The sequence below is a fragment of the Apium graveolens genome, chromosome 9, assembly GCF_009905375.1.
Source record: "Apium graveolens cultivar Ventura chromosome 9, ASM990537v1, whole genome shotgun sequence".
NCBI lineage: Eukaryota > Viridiplantae > Streptophyta > Magnoliopsida > Apiales > Apiaceae > Apium > Apium graveolens.
This window is the reverse complement of record NC_133655.1, coordinates 3536368-3551201: the sequence shown is the minus strand read 5'-3', so window position 1 is coordinate 3551201 and position 14834 is coordinate 3536368. Positions and strand designations below refer to the sequence as shown.

The window sequence follows — 14834 nt, the reverse complement described above, 5'->3', positions numbered from 1 at the left end:
TTGGGGGAATAAAATTATTTCAGGTGTCGGTTATTATGACCCCATTTCAATAAAAGGTTTTAAGATTGGATTATAATTGCATAAGTGACCGGGACGGACGGTCCAGCGGAGGGCTATTTCAAGTGCCATATGAAATATTATGACACCATTTTGCCACAGACTAGTTATGCCTTTTATTTGAGTACTAGTGATTTTGGGGTCACGTTTCTACGAATCATGACCTTGTGCTATCACACGGGCTGATCAGCATGTGATAGTACGTCCGTCGGAAAATGATCCTAATCTAAATTATCATATCATTTTTGATATTCATAGAATAAATGATTTATCAACTGTTTCTGTTTTGGAATAATGGTAAAGTGCGGTTTTGATTCAGACTGTGATTTATGCTGATACTTACGTTGTTGTTAAATATCAAAGGTGGTATTAGTATAGATGAATGATGTTGACTTCAGTATGGAATGTTGTGAGCATCAAAGTTCGTATTGATATCTAATTTGATATGACAGCAAAATAAGTATTAATTTCCAGAGTTCGGTTTTGAATAAAATTTATGATTCAATCCATAATCATTGTTTCATGTTATTGTTATTTACGATATTTCCGTAAACACTATTTTACGAGCTTTGCTCTCGTCAAGATTCAAAGTATTGCTGAAGCATTTCGCTCAAAAATATCAAAATGGTTTTGAATATAATTAAGGAATTAAATCTGGGATTCCTCAACTAAGGTTTTATGATTCAGCAATTATGATTTTAAATGTGTTGCTCTGATACAGATGTCGGTTTTATATCAAACGACCCTATATTTACTATAATGATCTTGCTGAGCATTTCTTCCGCTCATACTTGCCTGTTTTTAAATTTAACCTCCAGTGAAGATTAGCTTGCTGTTTAGCCGCGTAATTCGAGGAAGCAAAGAAGAAGCTTTTCGAAGGTGGTTGGTCCAGGGTTTGCGGACTAGTGTAAGTTTTATTATGTAAAGTTATTTATATTATATTATATTATAGTTGTGTATTTTATTTAGGCCTAGTATACTTCATTTCGAAGTTATACTAGCGGGTTAAGTTTGGATATTGAGAATTATTGAAAAGAGTTTTAAAAGAAAGTGAAAAAAATTATTGTGGAATTTGGATATCTTGTTTCTAGAACTGTAACCTTAAAAGATCTTGGATTAGTTGGGGTCATTTATGTTAAATATCTTCCGCTGGCATTTGTTTATTGATTAAACAGGTTGATTTGGATTGAGGTTTCATAGTGACGACCAAATCCTCTGACCCCGGATTTGGGGGCGTAACAGGTTGGTATCAGAGCTGAGGTTATAGTAAACTAGAAACGAGAGTGTGTAGGAGTGTGTATAGCTATGTGAGGACGTTTGAGCTCATATCGAGTTCCTGTTGGACTATTGGATATAGTACCAACGAGTAAGTTAAAATAGGGGCATTCGTTCGAGATGGTTGTACTGAGCTGGATGGAACTCCAGAAAGTTGCAAACTTCTATTGTGGAATCTTTCGAGGCTACTACGATTTGACGACGATGAAGATTATCGATATCCCTGGAATATGAAGAAATGTCTACAATCAGATGGCGAGTCAACTGGAGACTTCAAATTGGAGATAAGTATTAAGACTTTGGTAATACCTTCTCTTTCTATAATTTCTTTTGACCTCTCTCCAAAGAGGTATTTGTTAGAGGATATATTCCCTAACACTCGTTTAATCATTTTGTTACAGAATCTTGTTTTCTTGATTTCATTTTCTTCAGAAATATCAGCTTTGAAATCTTTTCATTTTTATTCATTTGATTTTGGATTCCTTTGATATTCTTTTATTCTGACTGAGATGAACAACCCTAACTATAGGGGACACAAGGTATACCTGTCTGTGTGATAGGAGTTGGATGGGACGCCATCACTTGTGTGTGTTGTGAATACATGAAGGTTAACAACCTTTAGTAGTGTCTTAATTTGGACACGCAATACCAAGTTCGTTTGATCATATTGATCTCTCAGTTATTCTTTTATTTCAACAATACTTTTTCTCAAATTCAGATTTTGGTTCCGTCATGGTGTCAAAGTCTCTTCTTTTTGAAATTCTATGATTTTATCATTCCAAATATTCGAAGGTATGCCAATCAAGTTAAGTTGAGTATCCTGTTCAAGTCAAAGTAAGGCGATGTGATGAAATTACGAAGGACGACAGTGGACTGCAATGCGATTAAAATATTAGTGGCATATACCGAAGTCAATCTGTTTCTTTATTTCTCTCTTTATCTATCTTTATTTTCTTCTCTCTATCTTTCATTCTGTTCTTCTTTCTCGCGATCGGTAAAAAGTGATTATATTGAAGAATTGGTCAAAGGGTGTGAATGGAACAGTGGTGCACAGTAAAGCTCCTGTAAAAGTTTTATTATACAAGGAATACAAGATTTATTTGAGATTATGGAAAATTGAGTTTATTTGGAAATGGAAAATTTGTGATAAGATCCCTAGTGCTCTCTTCTGCTGATTCCGAGGACGGAATCCTTATAAGGGGGGTAGATTGTAATATCCCATATTTTCAAATATTATTATTATAACTATTTGGAATTATTTATGTGAATTTTATGTGAATTTTGGTGAATTATCTGGTAATTGGAATTGATGTTTGGGTGTTTATATGTGATATTATTTGAGTATTTGAATTATTATATGTCCAGAATAAAATATAGATAATTGTGATATTTTTCTGGTAATTTTTGGACTGTTAGATGATTTTATATTAATTTATGAATTATTAATTATTTTCTGAATAATTACCAAAATTATTTTATAAAGCCGGGAATCATCTGACTTCAACCGTTTTTACGTTTTTACAACCCGAAACTCTTCCGAAAACTCCTTCCTAACCTAATCTGGTAATTCCGGACCTTTTTCGTGTTTTAACTTTTTCGATCCGGATTACGGTTTGACCCGTGCGCGGCCCGGCGCAATATTTTCGATACGATACGCATTTCGATACATCAACAATACCCGTATTCTCGAGAGACGAGATATTGTTACATTATTTTCGTATATGGTGTTTTATAAAAAGCTCGGTGTTGATAATTATTCAATTCTGGTATTAAATTGTATCGTTTTATATTTACTTAGCGGCTAAGTAACCTATTTTTGGATCCGATATGATCCAATAAGATACTCGTTACTTGTTTTAAAATGCATTTATATGAATCGATCTGTAATTTGGACGCGTGTTTATTTGCGTTATTCGTTTTATGTGTGTTGAATGTATTTTATGTATTTTCGGGATTTTCTGTTAATTTAGAAATCGTTTCTATTTTTTCGAAAATAAACGGACCGGGACCCCACCGGGACGTCAAAGCCTACAAAATTTGTGTTTTTATTTTTATAAAATCAATCGTATTTCAAATACCCAGTATTTCTACAATTTTGAAATATTCGCAATTTTTGGGGAATTTTGATACGAATTTTACATTTTACTGTTTTTAAAATTATTACCCGTAATTATAATTTTGGGACTTAATTATTTTAATTAGGGAATAAAAACACCCTAAATTGATTTTGGGGTATTTATTTTTCAGAAAATATAAATAGCCCATTTATTCTTTTATTTCATTTTTATTTTTATTAAAAACAAAAATCAAGAACTTGTTCTTGGAGGTTTCAATCCATTCTTGATCTTAATCTTGCGATATCTGGAGATCCGTTGCTCCGTTTTTGACGATCTAGTAGTCGAATCGAAGCTCTCTTCGAGCCCGTTATTTTGATACCAGAATCATCAACTCAGGTGGAGTAATGCTCAAAAAACGTAGTTCATCATTTTAGTACGAATTGGGTTCTTGATTTTCAGAAGTTTTTGGTTGTTTTTGATGTTAGGATTAGCTTTAACATGTTATTTAGAGTCGATTCATACCATTTTTGTGTTCGTTCTATTGCCGGAGGGCTATAGTCGAGTTTTTGGTTTTATTAGTTTGTATTTTTCAATATTTTGGGTTATACGTTAATTGGTTGTTGATTGTGATGATATGATTAGATTGTACGTGTTTCTAGCATCGTTTTGATATATAGTACGTCGATTATGGTTGAGAAACGAAGTAAATCGATTTTTGGACGGAAAGTTTGTTGTTCTTGATGGTTTTGATCAATTTTTGTGTGGGTTTGATTGTTTGATGTTGTAGTTGCTTCCATTCAATTTCTGGAATGATTTTGGTCGAGTTTGGTGTGAAAAACAGAAGTTTTCGTGATGTTTTGGTGGGATTCGGGGGTTCGTCGGAGGTGTTGAAGCTTGCCGGATTCCGGAAAATTCCGGCGAGTTCTTCAAGCTTCCCGGCTGTGTTCTTGTGCCTTGCTGATATTTGATCCATCTAAGAAGATGACCCCTTTCCAAAACATGTTTCTGGGAATTATTTTTAGAAAATAATTCAAAATTCATTTGAAATTCCAAAAATTGTTTTTAAATTCAAAAAATTAATTTAGTTAATTATTTTAAATAGTTAACTGAATTATTTTAATTCCAAAAATTATTTTCTTTTATTATTTTCAAAAAAATTCAAATTTGATTTAATTATTTATAATTTATTTTAGTTAATTATTTATGGATTTGATTGATTGATTAATTCATTTAATCAATTAATTTTATTTATAAATGGTTAAAGAAAATATAATTATTTATAATTAAGCCAAATAATTCCTAATAATTATTTTGGGCTTTTAAAAATATCTATAGAGTATTAAATATTCAATTAATACTATTATTAATTGAATTATTCGTATTTTATTCGTAGAAAATCAACCGTGCGTCTGTTTAATACGAAACGAACGCGTACAGACTCAGAAAAATATTCCGCTTTCATTAAAAATACTTTCGAGACCCAAATCATTTTGTTTCGAAAGATTACTTGTTTTAAAAGTCATTCTAAGTCGATTATTGATCGATAAATCGTATTTTGACCCAATTTCAATTTTAAACGTACCCAGTCCTGTGTTATATGAATTATGTGATACGTGAGTTATGTGATTACGTGTTATATGAATTATGTGTGTATGTGGATCAAGAGTCCTGTGATTGTCTGTTATATTTATGTGTGGGCTATCGTATGGGTAGACGATAGGGTTTTAACGCGCAATTCGTTGAGTGATTATCGATTAGACGATTAAAAGGTTATTTTCTAATTATAGATGCGAGTCTTTCAAGATGATCAGGACCAAATGGAATGATATTGGGTAGCTGGCTTCTAGCAATCGCAGGAGCAGCATATCAGTAAAGTGTTGAAAAGAAAGACGGTGATATTTTAAGACAGAATGTCAGAATAGATGTGTCATTGCGAGTGTGACTAACTGCTAAAACCCAAAGGCAAGTATCCCTATCATCACTTATTGTTCAAGTGATATTTATTTTAAATCGTATCATGCAAGTATTGCTTTCTCTATTCTCAGTTCAAGATAGATAGATGTTTTACATATCGCTGAATGAAATAATTATGTTCATGCAAATACTCATCTGCTATTCTATGTTCAGAATAGTCAAGTGATTTTACTTATCCAATTATCGGATTTATAAATGTTTTGGATTTTGATAAAAGTGATTTGGTTGCGAATATTCCTACCCAAGAATTGGGGGAATAAAATTATTTCAGGTGTCGGTTATTATGACCCCATTTCAATAAAAGGTTTTAAGATTGGATTATAATTGCATAAGTGACCGGGACGGACGGTCCAGCGGAGGGCTATTTCAAGTGCCATATGAAATATTATGACACCATTTTGCCACAGGCTAGTTATGCCTTTTATTTGAGTACTAGTGATTTTGGGGTCACGTTTCTACGAATCATGACCTTGTGCTATCACACGGGCTGATCAGCATGTGATAGTACGTCCGTCGGAAAATGATCCTAATCTAAATTATCATATCATTTTTGATATTCATAGAATAAATGATTTATCAACTGTTTCTGTTTTGGAATAATGGTAAAGTGCGGTTTTGATTCAGACTGTGATTTATGCTGATACTTACGTTGTTGTTAAATATCAAAGGTGGTATTAGTATAGATGAATGATGTTGACTTCAGTATGGAATGTTGTGAGCATCAAAGTTCGTATTGATATCTAATTTGATATGACAGCAAAATAAGTATTAATTTCCAGAGTTCGGTTTTGAATAAAGTTTATGATTCAATCCATAATCATTGTTTCATGTTATTGTTATTTACGATATTTCCGTAAACACTATTTTACGAGCTTTGCTCTCGTCAAGATTCAAAGTATTGCTGAAGCATTTCGCTCAAAAATATCAAAATGGTTTTGAATATAATTAAGGAATTAAATCTGGGATTCCTCAACTAAGGTTTTATGATTCAGCAATTATGATTTTAAATGTGTTGCTCTGATACAGATGTCGGTTTTATATCAAACGACCCTATATTTACTATAATGATCTTGCTGAGCATTTCTTCCGCTCATACTTGCCTGTTTTTAAATTTAACCTCCAGTGAAGATTAGCTTGCTGTTTAGCCGCGTAATTCGAGGAAGCAAAGAAGAAGCTTTTCGAAGGTGGTTGGTCCAGGGTTTGCGGACTAGTGTAAGTTTTATTATGTAAAGTTATTTATATTATATTATATTATAGTTGTGTATTTTATTTAGGCCTAGTATACTTCATTTCGAAGTTATACTAGCGGGTTAAGTTTGGATATTGAGAATTATTGAAAAGAGTTTTAAAAGAAAGTGAAAAAAATTATTGTGGAATTTGGATATCTTGTTTCTAGAACTGTAACCTTAAAAGATCTTGGATTAGTTGGGGTCATTTATGTTAAATATCTTCCGCTGGCATTTGTTTATTGATTAAACAGGTTGATTTGGATTGAGGTTTCATAGTGACGACCAAATCCTCTGACCCCGGATTTGGGGGCATAACAATACTCTAACCAACCACCACAAAAAAATAAATAATGATTTAACAGCCTTCTATGCCATAAGTACTTGGGGAGTAAAAATCTTGTACGTGCACCAAAAGATAATTTTTTAAATATAATCCACAACAAATTATTAGCGTTTCAGAATTACTTCCCAAGTTACTCTCTGTTTTCACATTTTGGAAACTTGTTTTTTAAAATTTTAATCTAAGCATTATTACAACCTCATAAAAATATACTTGAATACATGTACAACCAAAACCAACTACTTATGAACCAAACCAATCTAGAATCCCTGATAACCAACTCATCACTTTTAATGTACCTTTTTTTAGTTAATATAATCTACAAATCTTGTTCAGTTTTTTTATGGATCTTTATGTAGTTTATATTTTATAGCAAGTGCTTGGCATCTAATAAAAATAACCCAAAACAGGAATTTAAGTGAGTCAGGTGGTAAGCACCATATTACAGACATATTTGTCATCAAAATATTACAATTTGTCCACCAAAAGGTAACAGTCAAAAGATGAGAGCTTCATCAACCTGCATGACCATAATCTGTGTTATCTTCCCTTTATTTTACCTTCCTCTTCTGCAGAAAAAGGACAGTCTCAATGATGCGTACATTAACATTATCATAGTTCCAAAGAAGAAGCTACTCACAGAGGGATGGCCTGATGATTTGGATCCAAGTTTCAAAGGCACAACAACATCGACTTTTTTAGTCCGTGTTTTGGTGTTGGTGGATCTTGCTGTGTCAGGAGTTCCCTTGTCACCATACTGAAATGTTTTTGGCTCCTAATAAAAAAATATTCGTTCATGCAACTCTAGTTCATACCAAAAATGGGCAATTTATGATACAACACTAACCATAGATATAGACATATCTTCAGGAAATGAAGGTTTGTGTTGAGGAGTCAAGTCTCCCCCATGGGGTCTGGGCCTTAAAAAGAAATCACAAGTTCATGTCAACATTGTCTATGATAAAAAAAACAATTCCTAATATATTGCTAACCCTTGAAATAAACATTGGTTCTGGAAAGGAAGATTCTTGTCCCGGTGTGAAGTTTGTTAATAATTCGGATGCATCTTCTATTTCTGTTGCCTCATACAATGTTGTATTATGCAAGCCTTTCTATTTTTGGACTTTGATTGTGAGAACATAATTTTTTCCCAATAATTGTAGCAGATCGGGAGGAAATGGCTTTTCTCCTGAAAGCTGTAATAGGAAATGAGACTGAAGTGGGAAAGAAATGCAAAAACCTAGTACCACATTTTATAAAATCTTTACCTCCTTGTCAGGGTCATAATGATCATCAACCATTTTCTGTATGATTCGGCTAATCTCGACATCTCCCACCATTATTAAAAGCGAACCAGTCTTATCAGAGCATGTACCCTGCAGCTGGAAACTGTATTGAAAAATAAAATATATTAATTGCACAAAGAGGTGCCTCAAGCTGTTGGCACTTAAAAAGTCACCTCCGTCGTGGATATGGAATCAAGCGGTTGCAATTGTTGCATTTCAGGTGTTTGGCAGACACCACCAACTCAGCAGAACAACTGGAACAAAAAATTAGATACCATTGATTTCGATTAACCACATCATCCACTGTGACTTCGCATACAACCTTTCTCTGTAAAAAAAAGCACATAAAATTATAATGTAATATATAGATGAGAGTGTTAAAGTCTTAAAGCTATAAAATGATAGCACCAACATCATTGTCGTCATGTTCTAATTCTGTAATCTGGCCTAAATTCAGCACCATTTTTTCTACTTCCTCCTCTACGCTCGATATCTCCAGCATGTCAATTAATCTGCAAGTCCAGACAAACACATTTTTAAGTTATTTATACCCCGTAAAAAGGGTCTACGATCATGCTATTACTTTTTATTCAGAATGTCCACACTGTAGTGATATGGCTGGACATATACTCTGGTTGCAGGATAATTTGTGAGCTGAGGCTTGCCTGCATAAAAAATTAAGACGATAAATTTGAGTTTGTGCAACACTTATATGTACACATGCATATAAAGATAAAAATATATTATCTATATCACATAATATATTACTGGTAACTATGAAGGCTTATCTGATTTTTGACCTTCAAATAAGTTAACCTTTTCACATGCAACTATGACTATAACATCACCACCAGGAGCCTTATCTAAAGATTTGTCAACATCAACATCAAATTTGTCGAAGAGTGTTACATTCACAGTGCACCTAATAAATAGTTAACCAAAATGCGTAACCTATCTTATTTACAAATACATAACCAGCTTCAATAACAATTTTAGTGAACAAACCTTCCATCAAGCAAGTCAAATTTAAGCCTGTACTTTTGTTGCTCATTCTTAACAGTGCGCACAATTTGGCGCCTGTTTTTCAGCACGCCAACCATGTCTACATTGAACAAAACAATAAAATAATATAAGTTTGTCATGGAACCAGGGATCAGTTTTTCCTAGCACATAATAACAAAACGTCATTACACAAAGCCTATTCGAGAAACAATTATAATGGGTAGTATACCTACTAAGAAGCGATTATCAGCCGCTAGCTTCTTCAGTTCTTTCATGTGAAACAGATCAAATGCATACCTCTCAATTTGAATTCCATCATCATTTGCAGCCTTTACTATCTTCGTATCTTTAGTGAAATATATATGATTAGTGTTCCTCACTGGACGATATGTTTCATCTCCCAAAAAGTCTTTCACCTTAAAGTTGCTCAAGATGTAAATCTGGCCTTCCTTTATATCCTCCTTAATATCTTCACAACATTTGGCGTTAACATAAGCATGGATTCGATAGTTCTGTAACATATTTTTTTATTAGGCAATAGATTCATTATAGACTACACAAATTAAAGACCAAAAGCTGACAAACGTAGATGGGACGCCATCACTTGTGTGTGTTGTGTATACATGAAGGTTAACAACCTTTAGTAGTGTCTTAATTTGGGCACGCAATACCAAGTTCGTTTGTTCATATTGATCTCTCAGTTATTCTTTTATTTCAAAAATACTTTTTTTCTCAAGTTCAGATTTTTGTCCCGTTTTGATATGAAATTCTTTTCTCTTTGAAATTCCATTATTTTATTATCGCAAATATTCGAAGGTATGCCAATCAAGTTAAGCTGAGTTATCCTGGTCAAGTCAAAGCAGGGTTATGTGATTGATTTACCAAGAGCAACAGTGAACTGCGATGCAGATATAATATTAGTGGCATATACCGAAGTCGATATGTTTCTTTATTTCTCTCTTTATCTCTCTTTCTTTTCTTTCTCTCTATCTTTCTCTCTATTCTTCTCTCTCGCAATTAGTGCAAGTGATTCTATTGAGGAATTGGTCAGAGTGAAACTCCCGTGATAATTATGTTATACAAGGAATCTGAGTTTTTATTTGATATTTCGGAAGAAGTGATGTTATGGGAAATTGAAAATTGTCAAGAAGACCCCTAGTGTTCTCTTCTGCTGATTTCGAGGACGGAATCCTTATAAGGAGGGTAGATTGTAATATCTCGTATTTTTAGAATTATTATAATTATTATTTGAATATATATATGTGCTTTTATGATTTAGAAGGAATAAAATGGTGGATATTTTATTACTGTTTGACGAGTTGGTGTTATTAAATGGTAATGTGCTAACTGTTAAGTGTTATATCGATCCTTGTTGATTTCTGAAAATATTCACTTAAATGTATTATTTTCAAAAGTTTATTTGGAAACCGATCATTTTATTGATATCGGTAAATTGAGTTTGTTTAGTAATATTAGGGATTGGATGGATATTCTGTCTGCTATGTGTTGTATGTAATATTAATTGTGTGGGACTCAGATGTGATTGAGGATTATTTGTATTATTAATTACGGAGTCGTATCGTTTTGTTTTTGTCTTTAAAAGTGATTTTTATTAAAAATTTAATTTCATAAATATTTAAATTATCTTTAAAATTATTTTTATGACTTTATAATTACAATAATTATTTTTGGGATTTTATAAAATTTAAAAATCAATATTTTATACCGCTTCTCCTGCAACAAAAACTTGGGTGTTATTTAGCCCTGTAGCCCTGTATGATTTTCAGATTTCATTTATTTGTAAAATCCGTATTTAATTCCAGAATTCTTTAAAAATTATGAAACTCATACTTATTTAAGTTTGGAATATTCCGAGAATTTTAAAATTATTTTAGGAATTTTTTGGATTAATTTAACCCGCGCGTTGGTTCGTTTTTTGATAAAAGCGGGTATAAACTGTGTTTCGGATATTATTTTAAAATTACGAAATTTATGTTTTTATAAACTTCGTTATATTTATAACATTTTAAGATTATTTTCGTGATTTTCTGAATTGGTTTTAAGTGCAACTCGGTTCGTTAATTGTGAATTGTGGGTATGTTAGTGCGGCTTAAAAATGATTTAAAAATTTACGAAAATTCAATTTTATTAGTTTTTAATTGACCCGAGAATTTTGAAATTAATTTGGTAATTTTACGGGTTATTTTTATGTGTGCGGTTGTTCGTTAAATGCGCAGAAAGCGGAACATCAGGCCGATAACAGGAAGATAGTATACGTGTTTGGTTTTTAGGGGTTAATTGTTATGTGTTACATTGTCATTGCTTTTAATTATTTTATTCCTTTAACTACTCCCTCCCCTGTATCATTCTTTGGCAGTCTCTCTCTCTATCTTACAGTCTCATCTTCTCTCTCTCGTCTCTTTTCGATCTCTCCCCTTCGATCCCCTCTCTTCTCTTCCCCATTCTTTTTCTTCTAATCTTCCTGTGTTCCCCAACAATTTTCCCTGTTACTTATCCTTTTTCTTTTCCGTTTCCTTCTGTTTTCTTTCCCCGCCGTCTTCTGGTTTACTCCGGTAATTATCCGGCTGTCCTGTACTCTGTTTACTGCTTTGTTTTGGTCTTTGTTCCTTCCTGATTCTTGGTTGCAGTGTGTGTGTGCGTTTGTTTCAATTTGTATGGTTGTGTGTTAGCGCGTGAGGCGCGTTTGTGCTGTGTTGGTGTGAGTCGATTGTTGTGCAAATTAGTTCCGTAATTATTGATTGGGTTTTTATATTTTTATGCAGGAAATTAATTGAGTGAATATTCGTGTTATAAATATAATTTTTGTATAATAATAATAATAATTAATCGATAAAATATATTTGGAAACCCGAAAATCATCGGGCACCAATAAATTTTGTCACCGTCTGCGATGAGCCTCGGCGAGTCGACGGTGGACTGTGATCATTTATTCTGAGTCCTAACATTTATAAATAAATAAATAAATATAAAAACGCGAATAGTAATAATTAATTAGTTTGAATCGGTGGTTGGGATTTGTGAATTTCGGTTGTGATATCGGTTGAATTAATTGTTGAGTTGTTTGTTGTTGATTTGACGTAGAATTGTTTCGATAGGCAGGCCGATAAATAAAGGAGGTGCTGCCCGATTTCCGGGAAATCGAACTACGGAAATACGGGAGCGTATCCGGTGATTATCGGGACGTCGAGCAGATATATAAATACATATGTATTTTATACGAGACTTGGTTGTATGATGTGATGAAATATTTTGCCAAAAACGAATAACCCTAATTTCATAAAAGACGAGTATACGTATTTTCTGGAAACGAACACCGAACCGATTTCTGGGAACGTGAACCCTAATTGTTGTTGTGTGTTATTATAATATGAGTAATTACGAGTCGGGATATGTTATCGTAGGGGTAAGTTATTAGTGAGGATATGTGAAGCATAATCGAATGTTTGAGTCATATGTGATATAAATTATGTGATACGTGGATTATATGATTACGTGCTTGCGTGGGTCAATGGTCTTGTGTTTGACTGTCTTCTTTATGTGTGGGCTATCGTATGGGTAGACGATAGGATTTTGACACGCAGTTCGTCGAGTTATTATCGTTTAGACGATTAAAGTTGTATCTTTTAATTATAGATACGGATCGTTCGAGTGATCAGGACAGGGTGTTGGATAAAGAATGAGATGAAATGACATTGGATATCTGGCTTCTAGCAATCGCAGGAGCAGCATATCGGTGAAGTGTTGAAAAGAAAGACGATGATGTTTTGAGACAGAATGTCAGAATATATGTGTCATTGCGAGTGTGACTAACTGCTAAAACCCAAAGGCAAGTATCCCTATCATCACTTATTGTTCAAGTGATATTTATTTTAAATCTTTTGATGCAAGTATTGCTTTCCCTATTCTCAGTTTAGAATCGATAAATGTTTTACATATCGTTGAATTAAATAATTCTGTTTATGCAAATACTCATCAGCTATTCTATGTTCAGAATAGTCAAGTGATTTTACTTATCCAATTATCGGATTTATAAATGTTTTGGATTTTGAGAAAAGTGATTTGGTTGCGAATATTCCTACCTAAGAATTGGGGGAATAAAATTATTCCGGGTGTCGATTATTATGACCCCATTTCAATAAAAGGTTTTAAGATTGGATCATAATTGCGTAAGTGACCGGGACGGACGGTCCAGCGGAGGGCTATTTCTAAGTGCCATATGGAATATTATGACACCATTTTTGCCACAGGCAGGTATATTGCCTTTTGTTTGAGTACTCGTATTTTTGGGGTCACGTTTCTATGAATAATGACCTTGTGCTATCACACGGGCTGATCAGCATGTGATAGTACGTCCGTCGAAGAATGATCCCAATCTAAATTATCATATATTTTTTGATATTCATAGAATAAATTATTTATCAACTGTTTCTGTTTTGGAATAATAGTAAAATGCAGTTTTGATTCAGATTCTGATTAATGTTGATATTTAAGTTGTTGTTAAATATCAAAGGTGGTATTAATGCAGGTGGTTGATGTTGACTTCCCTATTTTAGCGCAGGTAGGTTGTGAGCATCAAATTTCATATCAATATCTAATTTGATATGACAGCGAAATAAGTATTAATTCAAGAGTTCAATTTTGAATAAAGTTTGTGATTCAATCCATAATTATTGTTTAATGTTATTGTGGTTTACGATATTTCCGTAAACACTTCTTTACGAATTTTATTCTCGTCAAGATTCAAAGTATTGCTGAAGCATTTCGCTCAAAAATATCAAAATTGTTTGAATACAATTAAGGAATCAATTATGGGATTCCTCAACTAAATTTTTCTGTTTCAACAATTATGATTTTAAAATGTTCTGCGCTATTGCAGATGTCGGTTTTATATCAAAATGACCCGATATTTACTATAATGAACTTGTTGAGCATTTCTTTCGCTCATAATTGCCTGTTTTTAAATTTAACCTCCAGTGAGGATTAGATTGCGCTGTTTAGCTGCGTAATTCGAGGAAACAAAGAAGAAGCTTTTGGAAGGTGGTTGGTCCAGGATTTGCGGACTAGTGTAAGTTTTATTGTATAAATTTGATTATATTATATTATATTATAATTGTGTTATTTTATAGTTGGGCCTAGTATACTTCTTTTCGAAGTCATACTAGCGGCTTAGCATTGAATTGGAATTTATTGAAAAGAGTTTTAAAAGAAAGTGAAAATTATATTTGTGGAATTTGGATTTCTTGTTTCTAGAACTGTAACCTTAAAAGATCTTGGATTAGTTTGGGGTCATTTATGATAAATATCTTCCGCTAGCATTCATTTATTGATTAAACAGGTTAATTTGGATTGAAATTTTATAGTGACGACCAAATTCTCTGACCCCGGATTTGGGGGCGTTACAGATACTGTAGCAATTGAATATTAAGTTTTAAATTTTTTGAATTCAAAATCGTAACTGATTGTATATATTCTTTGATATCTCTCCCAAGAATGGCTATACACACAAAACATTATTTTTTCTTCTCCTTCATCTTTTGTAGTCTTTTTTTTATATATATTTGTATATTTATGTATGATTTGTTTGATTTGTGCG

General features: G+C 32.9%; 1 long non-coding RNA gene across 1 annotated transcript; it reads left to right on the top strand.

Moving 5' to 3' along the window:
* The first annotated feature begins 11602 nt into the window (after positions 1 to 11602).
* Positions 11603 to 14471, top strand: LOC141687429 (uncharacterized). Its single transcript, XR_012561016.1, has 2 exons — positions 11603 to 11793; positions 12875 to 14471. It is a non-coding gene; the product is annotated as an uncharacterized LOC141687429 (long non-coding RNA).
* The last annotated feature ends 363 nt before the right edge of the window (positions 14472 to 14834 follow it).